This window comes from Ursus americanus, chromosome 10 (assembly GCF_024610735.1).
Source record: "Ursus americanus isolate L20-20 chromosome 10, mUrsAme1.1.p, whole genome shotgun sequence".
Classification (NCBI taxonomy): Eukaryota; Metazoa; Chordata; class Mammalia; order Carnivora; family Ursidae; genus Ursus; species Ursus americanus.
This window is the reverse complement of record NC_142136.1, coordinates 29779172-29793614: the sequence shown is the minus strand read 5'-3', so window position 1 is coordinate 29793614 and position 14443 is coordinate 29779172. Positions and strand designations below refer to the sequence as shown.

At 42.1% G+C, this 14443-nt stretch overlaps 1 long non-coding RNA gene across 2 annotated transcripts in view; it reads right to left on the bottom strand.

The window, feature by feature from the left end:
* The window catches only part of LOC123801171 (uncharacterized), a 140860-nt gene that overhangs the window by 11568 nt on the left and 114849 nt on the right, over window positions 1–14443 (bottom strand). For both annotated transcript variants that reach the window (XR_015725922.1, XR_006782132.2), the window contains one exon: window positions 913–1071. This is a non-coding gene — a long non-coding RNA (uncharacterized LOC123801171). The remainder of the gene's footprint in view (window positions 1–912; window positions 1072–14443) is intronic.

Sequence of the window (14443 nt, the reverse complement as noted above, 5' to 3'; positions counted from 1 at the left end):
AATACTGTAAAAATAATAAAACGGCTTGCAAACACAAGTTAGTATTGTATAAGACAACAAAAGTAAGAAATACATTTTACTGAAGTTTTATTCTGTGATAGCAATTACTTCAGCCATTATTTGGTCTTCACAAATAATTGTGTGGTAGGTGAGGAGGCTCGACCAGGCTAAGGAATCCCCTGACTGCCACGGGGCAGAGTCATCATTTCAGCCCAGCTCTAACTCCAGACATTTGGCTTTTAAATAGTCTGCTATCCTGCCCTCCCCGATTGTTGGCGAGGGAAAGTTTGAAAGAAGCTAGAAAGAGCAAGAGAGCTTATTTTTATACAAGGGCACTGAGCAGTGATTTTCTCGTGGCTGCGTAGGCCACTGTAGTAGACAGTCGTCTTTTACCCGGAGCCACAGTGAGAACCTACCAACACTGGTCACGTTCCCTTTGCAATTTTCCCTACTACTTAGGAAGAACAAGATCCTGTAACACGGGAAATAAAGACTGGGAAGGAGGGTAGAATGAGAGGGGAGTGGGCTGCCGTTAACGTCACTTATTTTCAATAAACACTTTGATGAACAAAACACCCAATAAATGAAAATAAACGAAATTCTAGCAAGTGCATGTGCGTTCTGCATGCGTGTGCTTGTTGCATGTACGTGCTCGCACAGAACTAGAGGGAAAGAGCTGGAAAACCAAACAGCCAGAGTCAGCAGGAAGCAGTGGCTTTCCTGTTCACTTCTCGGAGCTATTATTTTTATGACACAAGATGCTGTGTGTTGCGCTTCCATTTTATTAAGGCCCTCGGGTAGATTTTTTTTTTTTATGAATGCCATTATTTGTTAAAGTAAATTTAATAAAGAAGTTCCCATGGGAGCAAAATGATGAGTTTTTTAAGCGAATATTTTGTAATATAACTTTACCTCAACATCTCTCTTTACCATGTTTCTTCATGACGAGGCAGTGAATTTTAAATCTGTTCCTTTCGTAATCCATCTCTTGAGCAGAATGAAGGTTGCGTTTAATGAGATGTAAGGTCCAAAGGAGAGGCACTCCTGTGCTGGGTTAAACATTCATGCTGGCTGGGAAGGAATTAAGGAAAAAAGGAGCCATAAGAAAATACTTAATCAAAGCAACATGACTACAGCAAGCAAAAATTAACTTTTTCCTAGTACTGATTCTTTAGTTTTTACCAATTATTGAGCCAATATTCTCAGTTTCATAGCACTGTCTATATTATATCAAAGTATTGGCCTGTTGTAATATCAAATTAGGGATGATATAGTCAGTGGGAGTCATGCAGTCAATCCAATCAGCTGCAAAGCAATTCATTATAAATGACGATTCCAAAATGAACAAGTGTCATTCAGAGGAGGAGAGACAGAAGGGAAGGATAAGAATGAAAGAGTAAGGGCAAGGAACGGTGGGGGGGGGGGGGGAATCACTTCTAAGCCCGAGACATGATTCCTTATGGAACAAGGTGCATGTTTCACTTTTATATTTAAGTTGTTAAAAACAGATAAAACGAAGTAGTTTAAGAAAAAAGAAATGAGTAGTAAACCTCAAAGATGTTATTCTTATAGCCATTTAAAACTATAGTTTAAGTAGATAGAATACGGAGTGAAATTAAATGTTTTCCAAAAAAAAGAAATGGAAAAAATCAAATAAAGCAACATGATAATCTCAATAATGTGCTGACCTTTAGAATATATTTTAAGCAGAGACGAAGACTTAAGGGTAGCTTACTCCAGAACACTCAAATCTAAAAGAAAAATTATTTATTGACACAACAGAATTATCTAAGATCATACATTGTTCATCATGTTTTTCTTTTTAAGTGAGACAAAGATCCTTAACAGAAAAATAAAAGAATTTTTATCGTCAGTATGTCAAATGAGTTGTTAAAGAAAATAAAAAAGATTCAGTCTAGGAATCACCAAAAAAATTATAAAAAATTGGGACACATGGGTGGCTCAGTCGGTTAAGCATCTGCCTTCAGTTCAGGTCATGATTCCAGGGTCCTGGGATCAAGTCCCATATCGGGAGCTTCTTGTTCAGTAGGGAATCTGCTTCTCCCCCTGTCTGCCACTCCCCCTGCTTGTGCTCTCTCTTTCTCTCTCTCCATGTGTCAAATAAATAAAATCTTTTTTTAAAAAATAAATAAATGAAAGAAATTACAAAAAATTATTTACAATACCTCTTCTTTCGTGCTTTTTCTATAAATAGTAGTTTTACATTGGAAAGTTGAAAGGATTTACTATAGAATCATAGATCTAGAAAGAACCTGTCTAAAACTTCACATTCTTCTAAACAGGAATGATTTCAGACCAGGCAAAACTTATTTCTATTTAACTTTTTCTTAGGAGTCTCAGAAAAGGAGACACTACAGTCTTGAAAATGCCTCTCAGTCTATTCCCAACAACCCTGAAAAATCATTTTTAACTCTAACATGACACCAATAAAAACACAATAATCAACTTTCAGAAAAGACATTTTTCCTAAATATTGCCTTTGGAAATTATATTTTTTCCTTCTTCTCCTGATTAAAAAAATACAAATCAAGGTATTTGTAACCTATTTTTCTAAAGCTAAAAAATATTTTCAGATAAGTAAAGGGGCCAGCCGGTCCACGGAGGAGCCTGAGAAAGGCCCAGACAAGCATCAGTCTGGCTCCAAGGAGACCCTGTGTCTGCAGTAAGCAAATTATGAAGGGACTAACTCACCTGGCGAATCACCACAGCTACTCTGCATCTAGAAATGTCAGTGCAGGAAAAATGTAACACTCCTGTGCACGATCTGTCGTCAGGACCTTCAGCCCTAGACTTGAAAAAGGCCCTCCGCAGCCCAGCTTCTTTTTTTTTTTTTTTTTAAAGATTTTATTTATTTATTAGACAGAGATAGAGACAGCCAGCGAGAGAGGGAACACAAGCAGGGGGAGTGGGAGAGGAAGAAGCAGGCTCATAGCGGAGGAGCCTGACGTGGGGCTCGATCCCATAACACCGGGATCACGCCCTGAGCCGAAGGCAGACGCTTAACCGCTGTGCCACCCAGGCGCCCCCGCAGCCCAGCTTCTTTGTATCAGAGAACAAGAAAAGCTGAGAGAGATCTCCCTCCCTTACTCAGTGCTTCGGTGTGAGGTGAGGGATGTTCACGAAACTCACTGTGATGGCCATTCTGCTACATATGCATACATCTAATCATTATGTTATACACGGAAAACTAATACAAGGGTACATGCCAATTATATCTTCATGAATAAACAAACAAATAAATAGAACTAGGCTTAAGCAAAATATGGGTTTCAAGAATCTTAACAAGAGAAAGATTATAACACGAGTAATAATAAAAACCAGAGGACAGGGGAAAGCTGGAGGGCATATGCTGATTTTCTAACTTACGGAGCCAGGAGTCCATTGACACTGTCTAAAATTTGAATCTGTAGTTTTAAAAAATGACTACATTCTATGATTCTAGCCAGGTGCCTTGAGAGCCGGTTTCCCTCACCACAAACATTTCTGAACATTTCTGTCCCATTCCTGCAGCCCCAACTCTGCCTGGGGTCTCTGACGGGGGAGGAGCTTGGCAGCCTGGAGGTGGCCCCAGGAGGAACCCTCACCGAATGAAGGGCAGGGGCTGGTGGATACTACTGGGCAGAAGGAAGCTTCTGAGGTGTGTTGTGCAGTCCTTCAGAAGCTGCCCGATTCCTCAAAGCCCGAGTTCCCCTCACTGGTTTTCCTCCCTCTTCGTCTCACCTCCAACCAGCCCCATCTCACAGTGCTCCTGGGATCGGATCTCAAAGTATCAACTTGCCCTCAAACCCTTGTCTCAGATTCAGTTTTTGGCAGAAGCCACCTGTATTACTCCGCTCATATGGCTATAGCCAAATACTAGAGATTGGGGGGCTGAAACAACAGAAATTTACTTCCTCACAGTGCTGGAGGCTAGAAGCCCAAGATCAAGGTGCCACAAGGGTTGATTGGTTTCTGGTAAGGCTTTCTTCCTGGCTGAAGATGGCTGCCTTCCTTCTATGTCCGCACACTGACTCCGCTCTGTGCACAGGCAGAGACAGAAATCTCTCGTGTCTCTTCTTTCTCTCAAAAGGATGCTAGTCCTATTGGATTAAGCTTTACCCTTATGACCTTGTTCAACCTCCTCATAGACCCTATTTCCAAATACAGTCGCATTGGGGGTTAGCACTTCAGTATATGAACTGGGGTTTAGAGAGGACACGACTCAGCCCCTAACAGCATCCTAAGATAGGACCTCATGGGGAGGAGACATCAGCTCCATGATGCTCCCATAGCGACTCTCCATCCCAAGAAAAACAGCTGCTTAACTGGAGTCAGTGGAGGGTCAGGTGAGATGTCCCACGGTCTGGCTGCAAGGCTTAACCGAGCTTCTTCAGGAGCCATGGTCCGGAGAGGGATGGCAGGACACCATGGCTTATAGACCCCCAGCCCTTCTTACCCCCTCAGCGACAGGAGGAGCATCCAGGTAGTGGCAACAGCAGGAAGTCGAGGGTCCGTGTACTCTCACAGAAGAGAGAAGGTGGCAATTTCTCAAAAGAAAGCCAAGAATAGAAACCTTATGTTTGAATCCAAGGCCCAACACCCAACAAATGGAGGGTATAGTTCAAAAACTTAGAGTACATACATATTCTTTTTTCCTAAGTGATAAAACCGTATTTTCCTCTTTTGCATAACACTAATAACATCCAATTTCAAGGTCATGGTGAATACATGACATTACAGATACCACATGCTCAGTCCAGTGCCCGAGCCAGTTGCCATCACTTGGTAAGCGTGACTTCTCTTTACCTTTCCACAAATGTGAGCATCTTTCTCCCCCTCCCCTGGAGACTGGGACTTAGATTGGTCTCTGGCTTAGCCTGAATATATCATTCACAAGGGCTTTATTATTGTTTACTGTTGTCGCTTTTTAAAAACTACCTCTAGGTTCTTATGTTTCCAATCAAATTTTGTTGAAATGAAAACAAAAAATTTTTGTCTTTTTCCATGGACCTCTTAAGCTTTCTGATTTCTACTAAAATGAAAATTTGGGGTACAAAGCTATGCTTTAACTGATTTTGGGAAAAAAAACCAAGTCTACTTCAAGTATGTATCAGTGTGATTGATCTATCTGGTTTCTACATTGGAATGAGGACTATCCATAAGGGCCTGCTCCCAGAGCTTGGCTTGGGGGTTGGTCAGGTAACAGCTTTCGTCAGAGGAGAGCCCTGTTTCACAGGGAAGATAAGGCACAACAGGAAGAGGGGCTGACTCCTATTTTAGACGAGACAGAATTATCCCCATTGCTTTTCCTCTTACTTAGTCAAGAGAGATCTCTGTTTCTGTAAGCCAATCTCATTTTCCAGTTCTTTGATCTGTTAGCATACAAAGAACATCTACTTTTCCTTCCAAACTATTTCCACGTTTCAAATTCCCATCCTGCAATGATTTTCCTCTCCTCCTCTCAATTCATCCATGTATTTCTCATACATTTCTCTCCCTCTCCAAAGCCCACCCTTGCCTTTTCTTTTCTTCCTCTTAGCTTGCTACACCAAAGCCATTCCAGGACTAGGCTGTCTCTATGATGCCTTCATGACAATACAGTGAAAATCTCCATGACAGCTGGTTCCCTGGATGACACACAGATTTTAACCGATGTTTGGTATTCCGCTCACACTGCTCTCGGGGCCTCGCTGAGAGGGTCTGTAGCTTTGATAAGAGCGTTCCTTGACAATCTCCACAAACACTTCTACCTTCTACCCTCCTGACTTCTCTAAAATTAGCAAGAGGAAAACTGTGGTGATCCTAGTGGAAGGATAAAATAGGCCTGGTAACAATAAACAAATTCCCGCGTCGGTTGACCACACAAAATATTCAACCCCGACTTGCTGAGAGCAGCCTGGTGCTGCTGGCAGGCTCCAGCAGCCCACTCTTCCGGAGCACGCTTGCAAACTTCCCTGACCACAGCCTCACAGCTCACAGCAAACAGGAAGCAAAGGGAGCCACCACATGCAATGGAGGGAGAGCCCAAGCCACCAGAAAAGCTCAACACCAGACTTCCAACATCGGCCTCAATGATATCCTGTGCCTTTGTCAACTAAGCAATTTGAACTCTCTCAGTCTCTAATGGACAGACCACAGATAACATCTTCCCCCTGCTGTCACCCAGTGAAAGAATTCTGTTTGTAACATTCCTGAAGCTTAGTCACCCAGCCTCTGCTAGACTATTTGCAGAAGGCCTTGAGGGACAATGGGCAGAGTCTGCTCCCTTTTCACATCTCATTTTGATCTCTTCTTCTGCTAGAAGATAGTGGCTGGTCCTTCCCTCACTCTCAGTTAGACATGTTTTGTGGGTCCTTCACTCTCTTAGTTGCTCTATTCTTATTACACTTGGGTTTCAAAGCTGGTTTCAAAGCCAGAGGTGTTCACAACTCCAGCTAGTATTATTGACAATATTACTAATACAATATTACAGATACATTATTATCATCTGCATCATGGTAGGCAATGGCCAGGGGCTTTCGAAGTGATTATTTAATATTCCTCATTACATACTGGGACACATATTAGCCTCTAGTTAGCTCCCACATTCTGATTTTTCTCAAATAGTTGGGCAGGCACTGAAAAAAATCACATTCATTCTCTTGCAAAATCAAAACATGTCTTATAAATGTCAGATTATTTCCCAGGAATTTCTTGTTATTTAATATTACACCATTCCTGAAAAGAATCATCAGCAAGAACTAAGAAGCAATGAAATTTAATACAAGAAGAACTGGAGGAAAATGCATGTTAAAATGTGTAGAAAATCTATGTGACAAAATGAATCAGACACAGCAGAGAATCACATTGACGTAAACACGGAAACCAAACTTTTTTAAAAAATCTGGTTACGTGTCCATAAGCTAGAGAGCAGCTCTGTAAGCTCTGTAGATATTAACAAAAGCAGCAGACCCACGCCCGCGTCCTGCTTCCTATATTAAGTGGGCAAATACTGGACACTGCGAGGTCATTATGCTTCAGAATCTCTGCCTAGCAGGCTGAGAAGGAGGGAGAAATACAAAGAAGGCGAGAAGGAAGGAAAGGTAGGAAGGATGAAATCAGCAACAGAGCTAACCAAGCCTACTTGCCTCATACAAATGGCATTTCTACCAAGAGAATAGAAAACGATGATAGAGCGTTTCCTTTTCAATAACCCATCTATCAACAGCCTCTGTTGTGTAGCCGCTGTAATGACTCATGCTGTAATTAGTAAAACCTTCCCTATCTATATTCTCTCATGTGAATGTGCAAAGAAGAACATCATGTAAATACCCTAAAATAAGACAGCTCTCCGAGATGTAAGCACACACCCAAAGCTACCGTTGGACAACAGAGAAATAAAAAGAAAGAAGAACTGTTCTTTTCTTTTTTTTTTTTTTTTTTAAAGATTTTATTTATTTATTTGACAGAGATAGAGACAGCCAGCGAGAGAGGGAACACAAGCAGGGGGAGTGGGAGAGGAAGAAGCAGGCTCATAGCAGAGGAGCCTGATGTGGGGCTCGATCCCAGAACGCCGGGATCACGCCCTGAGCCGAAGGCAGGCACTTAACCGCTGTGCCACCCAGGCGCCCCAGAACTGTTCTTTTCTGACTTCAAAGTGTGCTGGTTTGGTACAGGGAGGGAGAGTGATCTGTGGGTTTGCGCTTTTTTGTTTTGTTTTCCAGAAGATAGCATCTGCTGAGAGCCTTTTAAAAATGGAAAGAGAAGCTCCTGCAGGTTTCGCAGAGACAACGTGAAGAGCTGTCTTTCCTGAATCACAAACAGCAACAGATAAAAAGGAGAAAGTAACTAAAGGTCATCACACACTCACGGCCTTGTGAGTTTGGGGCTTTCCTTTTTCCTTTGGCCACCACACTGCTGTCCGTTTACGTGTTGTTTTCTTTGTGGAATCGAGAAAAACAGGCAAGCCAAAAGCAATTATTTTCCAGAAGCTTTGCTTGTTTAGTGTCATGGGAATTCGAGGTTGTTATCTGGTACATTTGGGAGTCACAGCAAAGGCTCCACAATGTTTATGGATTTCTTCTCCAGTTTGATGTTTCTACCATCCTCACTCTTCCAGATGGATTTTGGTTGCATCTGTCCGCCTTCCCCATGGACCTGAAAGGACAGCTAATGTTCACTGTCCGAGGCTGCCCTGCCCTAATCCCAGAATCATGTGAGCAGAGAAGTTTTAAAACATAAAGGAAGCAGGGTTTTTCTCAAAGTCTTATTAATCATATTTTGAAAGGCATAAAAGACTTGACAAATTTTTCTTATTTTCTGGTCAAGTGAAAAAGAAGGTCTTGGAACCATCAGATAAAACTTACTCAATTTACATCCTACCATGTGCCCAGAACTATAACCAGGCACTGCAGGGGATATGGCATTTTAAAAATACAAAACATGGTCTTTGCTTCTGCATAGTTTAAAATTTAACTGAAAAAAAAAAAGAGAGAATAATGAAAAGACTGCAGGAAGAAGGAAAGTCTCAGGAGGGACAGAAAGTCCAGCAAGACCTTGAGCCAGCAGATTTGTGGCGAGCTAGAGAGAGGGGACGGCGGCCTGGGAAGAGCACGATTAAAAGCAGGAAGCAGGGACCACTCTGAGAAATTTCAGGCAGACCCAGTAAACCTTAGAAGAAGCAAGCAGAGAAAGCCAATTAACATGCTAAAAACAAGCCTCAATTATTTTAATTCTAGGAAGGGGTCATTTTTCTGCTCATTAGGGCATCAAATGCTTTGGAAGAGATGTTTTATTTTCTTCTCATTTGTCTCAAGTTTTATTTCCTTTAATGTACAAATTCCTGGTGGGAGTGGGGGCGGCATGGGCGGTGGGGGAGTTGTTTGGTTGCTTGGTCGGTTTGGGTTTGGGTGGTAAACGGCAAGCAGGACCTGAAGTAGTGCTTCCTCATAAGCAAGTACAACCTCTTTTACTGCGGAACCACACGGGAGCAGCCCGTGTTCCTCACACCACCTGCCCACCCATACTGCCCCATCTAATAATAGCTGGGGGCTGGGGGGGGGCACTGGGGGGGCGGAGGAGCACCAAGAGCATGAGAACCAGATGGACTGGGTTTGAATTGTTCTGTTTTTGGGATTTGGTGGTGAATTGCTTGTTAGTATTTTATAAAGGATAATGTTCTATTAAGAACATCAATTCCACTGGAAATGGAACTAGTGCCAAAACCCATACCTGGAGAGAAGGACAATATTTATTTCATTAAGGTTTGATAACATCCACAAAAGATACCCCTTCTTTCTTAAAGCAGTATATCTCTGAGGCGGCACCCTGTTTTTCTGTGTTCAAGTAATATCCTGCAGTTTACTGCAAAACTGTTGGTCTGTTGTTTAGCTTTGAAATTCCTTTTCAATTCTCTTCCTTCCATTGAGCCAATATTCAGGTAAAGCTGTGAAACACCCCGAAGACAAACAAAAGGGAGGGATTTGTAAGTGACGGTAGATACCGTTTATTATCCTTCATATGTCAGAGCTCTGCCAAGAGCCTTACTGGCATTATCTCATTGAATCCTTCCCACCACTCTAATGAGGTAGGCGTTATAATCCCCATTTTATAAATGAGGAAGCTGACGCTCAGAGAGGTTGGGTAAGTTTTCCAAAGTCACATTTTAGCAAACTGTGGAGCTAGGATTCAAGGCCTGCCCTTGACCATCATGCAAATTTCAGTATGGAGTTTGGGGTAAGTGAAAGGGAAGAGGGGCCACAGGAGGTGTGAAATCAACCTTTCAGGGAGGAACTGAAAAGATGGTGTTGGTGTCAAAGTGGCTGATCTCTCACTCTGAGGCAAGAGGGTAGCTGAAGAAGAACTAGGATCAGAGTTTAGAATGGATGAGGGATCCAGAAGGGATGAGCAATACCCAGAAAATTAAAAGCTTGGTCTCAGCCAGAAATCATCTGAGCCCCCAGATTCTCTATTTTTACCATAAATTATCTGAGTGGGCTCTGCTCTGCGTGGCTGTGGACAAGCTGGGGAGAGAGACCCTCTCAGAGACGCCAAAGACTAGAAACCAGGGGTGTTGCCGGAGAAAGAGAAATGGTCTCTATTTTTACATCGGGTTGGTGACAACCTCCCATGTGGAAGTAGTAAAATCAGTAGAAGAACCAAGGAGTAGACCAATACGCTCTCACAACAAGATCATGCCCATCTTCAAAGCATATTAAATATCTGGAATATGTTGTCATTTTTTAGACTGTCAGCGTTTAGAAGACACTACTTAGATGATAATTTAAATGTAACAGGATGCTTTTTTGTAGGCTAAAACAGGGATGGTGCTGGACCAGTGTGTGGATTTAGGCAACTCTCCCGGAAGTACTCGGAGTCTTCTCCAAAACCCTAAGAAAAAGAGTCTTTCCCCATCATAGGATGTTCAGGGACATGCACAAAGGTTCTAGCCACACTTCCATAAGAAAGGATCTGGACGGTGACAATCATATTCAGGTACGTTAAAAATATGTCTGCTGGAGAGGTCCAGAGAAAGCCAGATGTCAGGGAGGAACGGCCTCAGAGAAAAGCCCAGCAAATGGAGAGAGAATCTGGTATGGTGGGTGGGAAGTAGCACAAGACCTGAGTGTCCAAAGGAAAAGTGCTGGCAGGTACAATGCAAGGCAATACACGGACACACACCCTTCGAAACTCAGTCTCTTAATGGCACCTAAGGCCTTAAACCCAAGCAAAAGGAATTCACTAAGGAACACTTGGGTATCTCTGTCTCTTGGGATCCGAGGTTCAGAATTTCAGCACAATCCATAATCTTAAATATCTGCCCTCATTACCAACGCCATTCAAACCCCAGGGAAACTCTTCACATTCTTGCCCTGTCTTTGAAAGAAATGACAACTGTATCCAAATGTCATGAAGGTTTAAGGGCTATGTCACTGCCCATTTCAGTGATTGACAAGGCTTCAGGGTACAGGGAGGATTCGAGCAGCCAAAAGTATTTCAGTAAGGGAAAAACAAATTAAATAACGTGTCATAAACCTCTCCGATATGATGAACTAATACATTCTTGCATAATGAAGTATATCATTTCCCATTGCTACTGAGCATCCATTGTCTTCCTTTCCTTCATGTTCCAAATTGAGGTTCTGACGGCACTCACAAATTAGCACACCATTCACAGTAGTTGCATGTGGAAGATGAGGAACATTCTTCCATATTAAATAGTTCGTGTTACTCTTAAATTATACATATATAAGTTTATCCTCATAAACTATACATAAAGATCTAGACATAACATGCATAAAGCAAAATATCTTTTCTTTACATTGGCAACCAGATGGACATTGAACACTAGAAGGGGTAATAGTTTGATTTTTACAGATAAATTTAAATGATTTAATTTATGTTCAGAAAATTAAAATGCCAGCCCTATTTTAAAAATTGATTATAATTTATGATATTTGTTAATTACAATTTGAATTTTATCTCTTAATTTCAATATATCTTTTTAAATATTTTAGAAAAAAGTAGTCTTTGAAAATATAAAGACATCTTTTATTTTTCAGTATTTACATTTATTTTCATTTATTTTTTAAATGTGTTCAAATTTTGTACACTGTCAATAAAACTATATTTTATTTTATACTTTAGATCACTGAGGTTGAAAACAAGCTAAAATCATGATAAAAAATATAAAACAAGTTCAGAAACATTAAAAGGCTGAAATTTTAAAAATAGAAAATTTGTTATAATAAAGAGATATTTGTCAAAACAAAAGGATAAGATATACTTTCTAGAATATCTTCACTAAAGACTTAAGAGTCTTTAGACTTCAATACGTGGGCCTCCATTTTTACTCTTCTCCTGGGCCACAAAAATGTTGGGGGCGGGACTGCTATGCTCCCTAAAACAAACAGAAATGTATAGAAAGACTTTTTTTTAATGTGCAAACTGTATTTCTAAGACCCCAAGAGAATTGTGTACTTTGCCTTTGGAGAGCTTGGTAATATAACTGAAACAGCTGTATCTCTTGTAATCTCTCTTATGAGACAGCTCCCCACACACCCACATGACCAAGAACGGGCTGGGCTCCAGAAGGAGAGTCATTTACTGTGGACAAAGGGTGAGATGAGCACCAGGGGTCAGGAGGCAGAATTCCGGGCCATGGCAACTCCGAAGATAAACACTCAAGGTCATCAGAGATCAAGGGCAAGTCATGCGTGCCAAGTAGAAACACAGCAGCCACTTCACTAGACCAGAGAGGCCAAGACAGATGGATTCCCTCAGGGGAGCAGCAGCAGCCAGAGCACAAGGACAGCAGCCCCCCAGGCAGTGACCGTATTATGAGGGCCCCTCTCCTCCTTTGTCTTCTGGAGGATTCCCTGAGTAACACAGTAATCATGACACATTAGGAACTGCCTCTTGAAAGATGTAGCTGTTGATCCATAAGACCAGAGGATTACTACCAGGAAAGTCACCTGACCCAGGCGACTCCCCCAAGCCGGTGAAAACTGGGAGACATGCAGGTTCTAGACATATGGATGCAAATATTTAGTATGAATATTATTAATAAATAATAATATCCCAAGGCTGGACCTCAAGGAATGTAAAACTTATAAATAAAGACATTATTAAGCAAGATTAATCCATTAAAAAATTTTTCCTGAACAAAATAAAATGCTATTTTGAGTTAGATAGTTAAAGATCTGGGATTTTCAACTTTTTTGTCTCAAACTTGAAGTATGTAATATAACATATGAGGCACTTTAAGGAATCAAGATGCCTCAAAAGACAATTTGGTTGGTTAGTTTTTTAAGACATAACAGATATGTTTTACTCTTTCAGGCTGTAAATGTCATAGGCGCCACTTAACCAAAAGGAATAAACACACTTGAGATAGATGCTGCCTGTTCTAAATCAAACATAGCAAAGAAAACGCGTTGGGAAAGGATCCTTCCCCAGAGAACCATAAAACGTATTATGCTTTTTCGAGGGGAATGAGTCCATTCCTTTGCAACAGTCAACATTCCCTTAAAACAAATGGGAGCATCCCTCTCGGCCTGGGATTTTTGCCTCTAAAAGACAATTCTAGTTGAGAACTTCTGTGTCCAGTCATGGGTGAAAGTGTGAGAACTTTCCAGAAGAATATGTTCTGTAATTTTCCTATCATGAGGAAACTTCAACTCCCGCAGCCACATTCAGAGCTTTCCAATGACTCCGAAGGTCCATGCAGGAGGCGGCCTTTCCCAGATGGGTCCACCTCAGGCAGATGAGGGGAAATGAGGTAGACATCGTCAGTGGAATTGTCTGATGGTTACTATTTCTCCCCCCATTACAAAGGAAGATTTTCTTCAGGCCATTTAAATAGGCATAATATTTATCACCCATGTCAGCTCTCCTGGAACATTTTAAAAGGGCTCTTTCAACTGACCTCCTTTAAACAAATGATGCCTCTCTGTGTTATCCTTAAGAGACAGGAAGCAGAGATGCAGAGACATTGCCATATACCCAGAGTAGGCTAATAAATCCTGGTCTGCACATATAAACAAGCCATCTGTCACCCACGAGACTTGGAAGCCAAAGGGACACGAGCTACCACAATCCACTGAAGTCCAAACCACAAGGCAGCCTGGGTAAATTGGGGATTTGAGGCCACCCTGGAAGGGCAGCCACACTTGAAATCCCCGTGGCTGCCCCCAGGTCTAGCGGACATTTCCTCCAGCAGTCTCGAGAACACAGGCTGAAGTCGCAACCGAGGATCCAGTAGGCTTCTGTCTGAGTCAGGGCTCTCCAGAGAAACGGAACCAATAGGTTATATACACATACAGAGAGAGAGCAATTTCTTTTAAGTAATCAGCTCAAGTGACTATAGGAACTGGGCAGGTCCAGGACAGACCGGCAGGCTGGAAATTCCGGCAAGAGTTGATGTTTCAGGCAGACTGGAAGCAGAATTCCTTCCTCTTCCAAGACCTTGGTCTTTTCTCAAAGCCCTTCAATTAACTGGATAACGCCCACCTATAATCTGCTTGACTCAGAGTGTACTGATTTCAATGTTAATCGCATCTAAAAAATACCTTCACAGCCAGTATTTAGACTCGTGTTTGACCAAACAACGGGGCACCACATAGCCTGGTTGATACATAAAATTAACCACCACAGGTTCCAGAAAGCCTGGACTCCCCACCAAGATGCTCCAAGTTCTAGAATGTGTTTGCCAGGTCTACTTAGCATGGGAGCTAATCCATCCTGGACAAGTACAAAGTCACCCTCGTGGCCCCAACCCAAACATAGGTGAGGGCCCCACAGCCCCAGATACTTCTTAGCCACCTCAAATCCCAAGGGCAGGCCTCTCGTCTCCAGAGCACCACACCCTGTCCCAACACAGAAAACGGGCTCTCATTCCTAACACCCGTGCACAGATCGTAACAGAAGCCCCTCACTTCATGAAGGCCCCAAACACAAGCACTGA